Here is a 9079-nt window from a genome sequence, read left to right as displayed (position 1 = left end):
TCAACGCCAGAAGCATAAAATACGATATAAATACAACAGCATTGCCATCGTATAAAACGAATAATTGCTACCAGTGTGAAAGTTATGGTCATTTCTACTTTCCGGGCAACCTAGGCTACACCCTAGGGCGTTGTTCCACCAGATGGTATAGTTAGGGCCTAAGAAGTCAACGCCAGAAGCATAAAATACGATATAAATACAACAGCTTTTCCATTGTATAAAACAAATAATTGCAACCAGTTTGAAAGTGATGGTCATTTCTACGTACCGGGCAACCTAGGCTTCACTCTAGGGCGTTGCTCCACCAGATCGAATAGTTAGGGCCTCAGAAGTCAACGCCCGTAGCATAAAATACAAAATAAATACAACAGTTTTTCCATCGTATAAAACGGATAATTGCTACCAGTGTGAAAGTTATGGTCATTTCTACTTTCGGGGCAACCTAGGCTTCACCCTAGGGCGTTGTTCCACCAGATGGAATAGTTAGGGCCTAAGAAGTCAACGCCAGAAGCATAAAATGCGATATAAATACAACAGCTTTTCCATCGTACGAAACAAATAATTGCAACCAGTTTGATAGTGATGGTCACTTCTACGTACCGGGCAACCTAGGCATCACCCTAGGCCGTTGTACCACCAGATCAAACAGTTAGGGCCTTAGAAGTCAACGCCCGAAGCATAATATACAAAATAAATAGAACGGTTTTTCCATTGTGTAAAACGAATAATTGCAACCAGTATGAAACTTATGGTCATTTCTACTTTCCGAGCAACCTAGGCTTCACCCTAGGGCGTTGCTCCACCAGATCGAATAGTTAGTGCCTTAGAAGACAGCTCCAGAAGCATAAAATACAATATAAATACAACAGCTTTTCCATCGTATAAAACGAATAATTGCAACCAGTATGAAACTTATGGTCATTTCTACTTTCCGAGCAACCTAGGCTTCACCCTAGGGCGTTGCTCCAATAGATTGAATAGTTAGGGCCTTAGAAGTCTACGCCCGAACCATAAAATGGAAAAAAAATACAACAGTGTTTCCATCATAAAACAGGAATAATTGCAACCAGTTTGAAAGTGATGGCCAATTCTCTTTTCCGGGCAACCTAGGCTTCCCTCTAGGGCGTTGCTCCACCAGATCGAATAGTTCGCCGCCTTAGAAGTCAACGCCAGAAGCATAAAATACAATATAAATACAACAGTTTTTCCATCGTATAAAACGAATAATTGCAACCAAAATGAAACTTATGGTCATTTTTACTTTCCGAGCAACCTAGGCTTCACCCTAGGGCGTTGCTCCAACAGATTGAATAGTTAGGGCCTTAGAAGTCAACGCCCGAACCATAAAATGCAAAAAAAATACAACAGTGTTTCCATCATATAACAGGAATAATTGCAACCAGTTTGAAAGTGATGGCCAATTCTCTTTTCCGGGCAACCTAGGCTTCCCTCTAGGGCGTTGCTCCACCAGACCGAATAGTTCGCCGCCTTAGAAGTCAACGCCAGAAGCCTAAAATACAATATAAATGCAACAGTTTTTCCATCGTATAAAACAAATAATTGCAACCAGTATGAAGCTTATGGTCATTTCTACTTTCCGAGCAACCTAGGCTTCACCCTAGGGCGCTGCTCCAACGGATTGAATAGTCAGGGCCTTAGAAGTCAACGCCCGAACCATAAAATGCAATTAAAATACAACAGTGTTTCCATCACATAACAGGAATAATTGCAACCAGTTTGAAAGTGATGGCCAATTCTACGTTCCGAGCAACCTAGGCTTCACTCTAGGGCGTTGCTCCACCAGATCGAATAGTTAGTGCCTTAGAAGTCAACGCCAGAAGCATAAAATACAATATAAATACAACAGTTTTTCCATCGTATAAAACGAATAATTGCAACCAGTATGAAACTTATTGTCATTTCTACTTTCCGAGCAACCTAGGCTTCACCCTAGGGCGTTGCTCCAACAGATTGAATAGTTAGGGCCTTCGAAGTCAACGCCCGAACCATAAAATGCAAAAAAAATACAACAGTGTTTCCATCATATAACAGGAATAATTGCAACCAGTTTGAAAGTGATGGCCAATTCTACGTTCCGGGCAACCTAGGTTTCACTACAGGGCGTTGCTCCACCAGACCGAATAGTTAGGGCCTAAGAAGTGAACGTCAGAAGCATAAAATACGATATAAATACAATAGCTTTTCCATCGTACGAAACAAATAATTGCAACCTGTTTGATAGTGATGGTCACTTCTACGTACCGGGCAACCTAGGCTTCACTCTAGGGCGTTGCTCCACCAGATCGAATAGTTAGGGCCTTAGAAATCAACGCCCGAAGCATAAAATATAAAATAAATAGAACAGTTTTTCCATCGTATAAAACGAATAATTGCTACCAGTGTGAAAGTTATGGTCACTTCTACGTTCCGGGCAACCTAGGCATCACCCTAGGGCGTTTTTCCACCAGACGGAATAGTTAGGGCCTAAGAAGTGAGCGTCTGAAGCATAAAATACAATATAAATACAACACATTTTCCATCGTATAAAAGGAATAATTGCAAACAGTGTGAAAGTAATGGTCATTTCCACGTTCCGGGCAACCTAGGCTTCACTCTAGGGCGTTGCTCCACCAGATCAAACAGTTAGGGCGTTAGAAGTCAACGCCTGAAGCATAAAATACAAAATAAATAGAACAGTTTTTCCATGGTATAAAACGAATAATTGCTACCAGTGTAAAAGTTATGGTCATTTCTACGTTCCGGGCAACCTAGGCTTCACTCTAGGGCGATGCTCCACCATATCGAATAGCTACGGCCTTAGAAGCCTACGCCTGAAGCAGAAAATACAATAAAAATACAACGGTCTTTTCATCGTATAACAGGAATAATTGCAACAAGCGTGAAAGGAATGATCATTTCGGCGTTTCGGGCATCCCAGACTTAACTCTGAGGCATTGCTCCACCAGATCGAATAGTTAGAGCCTAAGAAGTCAACGCCAGAAGCATAAAATACCATATAAATACAACAGTTTTTCCATTGTACAAAACGAATAATTGCTACCAGTGTAAAAGTTATGGTCATTTCTATGTTCCGGGCAACCTAGGCTTCACCCTAGGGCGTTGTTCCACCAGATTGAATAGTTAGGGCCTAAGAAGTGAACGCCAGAAGCATAAAATACAATATAAATACAACAGTTTTTCCATCATATAAAACGAATGATAGCAACCAATGTGAAAGTTATGGTCATTTCTACGTTCCGGCCAACCTAGGCTGCACTCTAGGGCGTTGCTCCACCAGATCGAATAGTTAGGGCCTTAGAAGTCTACGCCCGAACCATAAAATGGAAAAAAAATACAACAGTGTTTCCATCATATAACAGGAATAATTGCAACCAGTTTGAAAGTGATGGCCAATTCTCTTTTCCGGGCAACCTAGGCTTCCCTCTAGGGCGTTGCTCCACCAGATCGAATAGTTCGCCGCCTTAGAAGTCAACGCCAGAAGCATAAAATACAATATAAATACAACAGTTTTTCCATCGTATAAAACGAATAATTGCAACCAGTATGAAACTTATGGTCATTTTTACTTTCCGAGCAACCTAGGCTTCACCCTAGGGCGTTGCTCCAACAGATTGAATAGTTAGGACCTTAGAAGTCAACGCCCGAACCATAAAATGCAAAAAAAATACAACAGTGTTTCCATCATATAACAGGAATAATTGCAACCAGTTTGAAAGTGATGGCCAATTCTCTTTTCCGGCCAACCTAGGCTTCCCTCTAGGGCGTTGCTCCACCAGACCGAATAGTTCGCCGCCTTAGAAGTCAACGCCAGAAGCCTAAAATACAATATAAATGCAACAGTTTTTCCATCGTATAAAACAAATAATTGCAACCAGTATGAAGCTTATGGTCATTTCTACTTTCCGAGCAACCTAGGCTTCACCCTAGGGCGCTGCTCCAACGGATTGAATAGTCAGGGCCTTAGAAGTCAACGCCCGAACCATATAATGCAATTAAAATACAACAGTGTTTCCATCACATAACAGGAATAATTGCAACCAGTTTGAAAGTGATGGCCAATTCTACGTTCCGAGCAACCTAGGCTTCACTCTAGGGCGTTGCTCCACCAGATCGAATAGTTAGTGCCTTAGAAGTCAACGCCAGAAGCATAAAATACAATATAAATACAACAGTTTTTCCATCGTATAAAACGAATAATTGCAACCAGTATGAAACTTATGGTCATTTCTACTTTCCGAGCAACCTAGGCTTCACCCTAGGGCGTTGCTCCAACAGATTGAATAGTTAGGGCCTTAGAAGTCAACGCCCGAACCATAAAATGCAAAAAAAATACAACAGTGTTTCCATCATATAACAGGAATAATTGCAACCAGTTTGAAAGTGATGGCCAATTCTACGTTCCGGGCAACCTAGGTTTCACTACAGGGCGTTGCTCCACCAGACCGAATAGTTACGGCCTAAGAAGTCAACGCCAGAAGCATAAAATACGATATAAATACAACAGCTTTTCCATCGTATAAAACGAATAATTTCAACCAGTGTGAAAGTAATGGTCATTTCTACGTTCCAAGCACCCTAGGCGTCACTCTAGGGCGTTGCTCCACCACATCTAATAGCTGCGGCCTTAGAAGTCAACGCCAGAGGCATAAAATGCATTATAAATACAACAGCGTTTCCATCGTAGAAAACGAATAATTGCAACCAGTGTGAAAGTTATGGCCATTTCCACATTCCGAGGAACCTAGGCTTCACTCTAGGGCGTTGCTCCACCAGATCGAATAGTTAGGTCCTTAGAAGTAAACGCCAGAAGCATAAAATACGATATAAATACAACAGCTTTTCCATCGTATAAAAGGATTAATTGCAACCAGTATGAACGTGATGGTCATTTCTCCTTTCCGGGCAACCTAGGCTTCACTCTAGGGCGTTGCTCCACCAGATCGAATAGTTAGTGCCTTAGAAGTCAACGCCAGAAGCATAAAATACAATATAAATACAACAGCTTTTCCATCGTATAAAACGAATAATTGCAACCAGTATGAAACTTATGGTCATTTCTACTTTCCGAGCAACCTAGGCTTCACCCTAGGGCGTTGCTCCAACAGATTGAATAGTTAGGGCCTTAGAAGTCTACGCCCGAACCATAAAATGCAAAAAAAATACAACAGTGTTTCCATCATATAGCAGGAATAATTGCGACCAGTTTGAAAGTGATGGCCAGTTCTACTTTCCGAGCAACCTAGGCTTCACCCTAGGGCGTTGCTCCACCAGATCGAATAGTTAGTGCCTTAGAAGACAAGTCCAGAAGCATAAAATACAATATAAATACAACAGCTTTTCCATCGTATAAAACGAATAATTGCAACCAGTATGAAACTTATGTTCATTTCTACTTTCCGTGCAACCTAGGCTTCACCCTAGGGCGTTGCTCCAACAGATTGAATAGTTAGGGCCTTAGAAGTCTACGCCCGAACCATAAAATGGAAAAAAAATACAACAGTGTTTCCATCATATAACAGGAATAGTTGCGACCAGTTTGAAAGTGATGGCCAATTCTACGTTCCGGGCAACCTAGGCTTCACTCTAGGGCGTTGCTCCACCAGATCGAATAGTTAGTGCCGTAGAAGTCAACGCCAGAATCATAAAATACAATATAAATACAACAGTTTTTCCATCGTATGAAACAAATAATTGCAACCACTATGAAACTTATGGTCATTTCTACTTTCCGAGCAACCTGGGCTTCACGCTAGGGCGTTGCTCCAACGGATTGAATAGTTAGGGCCTTAGAAGTCAACGCCCGAACCATAAAATCCAAAAAAAATACAACAGTGTTTCCATCATATAACAGGAATAATTGCAACCAGTTTGAAAGTGATGGCCAATTCTACGTTCCGGGCAACCTAGGTTTCACTCCAGGGCGTTGCTCCACCAGACCGAATAGTTACGGACTAAGAAGTCAACGCCAGAAGCATAAAATACGATATAAATACAACAGCGTTTCCATCGTATAAAACGAATAATTGCAACCAGTGTGAAAGTTATGGTCATTTCTACATTCCGAGCAACCTAGGATTCACTCTAGGGCGTTGCTCCACCAGATCGAATAGTTAGCTCCTTAGAAGTAAACGCCAGAAGCATAAAATACGTTATAAATACAACAGCTTTTCCATCCTATAAAACGAATAATTGCAACCAGTGTGAAAGTAATGGTCATTTCTACTTTCCGAGCACCCTAGGCGTCACTCTAGGGCGTTGCTCCACCACATCTAATAGCTACGGCCTTAGAAGTCAACGCCAGAGGCAAAAAGTACAATATAAATACAACAGCGTTTCCATCGTATAAAACGAATAATTGCAACCAGTGTGAAAGTTATGGTCATTTCTACATTCCGAGCAACCTAGGATTCACTCTAGGGCGTTGCTCCACCAGATCGAATAGTTAGGTCCTTAGAAGTAAACGCCAGAAGCATAAAATACGATATAAATACAACAGCTTTTCCATCGTATAAAAGGATTAATTGCAACCAGTTTGAACGTGATGGTCATTTCTCCTTTCCGGGCAACCTAGGCTTCACTCTAGGGTGTTGCTCCACTAGATCGAACAGCTACGGCCTTAGAAGTCAACGCCTGAGGCATAAAGTACAATATAAATACAACAGCGTTTCCATCGTATAAAACGAATAATTGCAACCAGTGTGAAAGTTATGATCATTTCTACATTCCGAGCAACCTAGGATTCACCCTATAGCGTTGCTCCGACAGATTGAATAGTTAGGGCCTTAGAAGTCAACGCCCGAAGCATAAAATGCAATAAAAATACAACAGTGTTTCCATAATATAACAGGAATAATTGCATCCAGTTTGAAAGTGATGGCCAATTCTACGTCCCGGACAACCTAGGCTTCACTCTAGGGCGTTGCTCCACCAGATCGAACAGTTAGTGCCTTAGAAGTCAACGCCAGAAGCATAAAATACAATATAAATACAACAGCTTTTCCGTCGTATAAAACGAATAATTGCAACCAGTATGAAACTTATGGTCATTTCTACTTTCCGAGTAACCTAAGCTTCACCCTAGGGAGTTGCTCCAACAGATTGAATAGTTAGGGCCTCAGAAGTCTACGCCCGAACCATAAAATGCAAAAAAAATACAACAGTGTTTCCATCATAGCAGGAATAATTGCGACCAGTTTGAAAGTGATGGCCAATTCTACGTTCCGGGCAACCTAGGCTTCACTCTAGGGCGCTGCTCCACCAGATCGAATAGTTAGTGCCTTAGAAGTCAACGCCAGAAGCATAAAATACAATATAAATACAACAGTTTTTCCATCGTATAAAACAAATAATTGCAACCAGTATGAAACTTATGGTCATTTCTACTTTCCGAGCAACCTAGGCTTCACCCTAGGGCGTTGCTCCACCAGATCGAATAGTTAGTGCCTTAGAAGACAGCTCCAGAAGCATAAAATACAATATAAATACAACAGCTTTTCCATCGTATAAAACGAATAATTGCAACCAGTATGAAACTTATGGTCATTTCTACTTTCCGAGCAACCTAGGCTTCACCCTAGGGCGTTGCTCCAATAGATTGAATAGTTAGGGCCTTAGAAGTCTACGCCCGAACCATAAAATGGAAAAAAAATACAACAGTGTTTCCATCATAAAACAGGAATAATTGCAACCAGTTTGAAAGTGATGGCCAATTCTCTTTTCCGGGCAACCTAGGCTTCCCTCTAGGGCGTTGCTCCACCAGATCGAATAGTTCGCCGCCTTAGAAGTCAACGCCAGAAGCATAAAATACAATATAAATACAACAGTTTTTCCATCGTATAAAACGAATAATTGCAACCAAAATGAAACTTATGGTCATTTTTACTTTCCGAGCAACCTAGGCTTCACCCTAGGGCGTTGCTCCAACAGATTGAATAGTTAGGGCCTTAGAAGTCAACGCCCGAACCATAAAATGCAAAAAAAATACAACAGTGTTTCCATCATATAACAGGAATAATTGCAACCAGTTTGAAAGTGATGGCCAATTCTCTTTTCCGGGCAACCTAGGCTTCCCTCTAGGGCGTTGCTCCACCAGACCGAATAGTTCGCCGCCTTAGAAGTCAACGCCAGAAGCCTAAAATACAATATAAATGCAACAGTTTTTCCATCGTATAAAACAAATAATTGCAACCAGTATGAAGCTTATGGTCATTTCTACTTTCCGAGCAACCTAGGCTTCACCCTAGGGCGCTGCTCCAACGGATTGAATAGTCAGGCCTTAGAAGTCAACGCCCGAACCATAAAATGCAATTAAAATACAACAGTGTTTCCATCACATAACAGGAATAATTGCAACCAGTTTGAAAGTGATGGCCAATTCTACGTTCCGAGCAACCTAGGCTTCACTCTAGGGCGTTGCTCCACCAGATCGAATAGTTAGTGCCTTAGAAGTCAACGCCAGAAGCATAAAATACGATATAAATACAATAGCTTTTCCATCGTACGAAACAAATAATTGCAACCTGTTTGATAGTGATGGTCACTTCTACGTACCGGGCAACCTAGGCTTCACTCTAGGGCGTTGCTCCACCAGATCGAATAGTTAGGGCCTTAGAAATCAACGCCCGAAGCATAAAATATAAAATAAATAGAACAGTTTTTCCATCGTATAAAACGAATAATTGCTACCAGTGTGAAAGTTATGGTCACTTCTACGTTCCGGGCAACCTAGGCATCACCCTAGGGCGTTTTTCCACCAGACGGAATAGTTAGGGCCTAAGAAGTGAGCGTCTGAAGCATAAAATACAATATAAATACAACACATTTTCCATCGTATAAAAGGAATAATTGCAAACAGTGTGAAAGTAATGGTCATTTCCACGTTCCGGGCAACCTAGGCTTCACTCTAGGGCGTTGCTCCACCAGATCAAACAGTTAGGGCGTTAGAAGTCAACGCCTGAAGCATAAAATACAAAATAAATAGAACAGTTTTTCCATGGTATAAAACGAATAATTGCTACCAGTGTAAAAGTTATGGTCATTTCTACGTTCCGGGCAACCT

This window comes from Calliopsis andreniformis, unplaced genomic scaffold (assembly GCF_051401765.1).
Source record: "Calliopsis andreniformis isolate RMS-2024a unplaced genomic scaffold, iyCalAndr_principal scaffold0033, whole genome shotgun sequence".
Taxonomy (NCBI): domain Eukaryota; kingdom Metazoa; phylum Arthropoda; class Insecta; order Hymenoptera; family Andrenidae; genus Calliopsis; species Calliopsis andreniformis.
Note: the sequence above shows the minus strand (reverse complement) of the source record.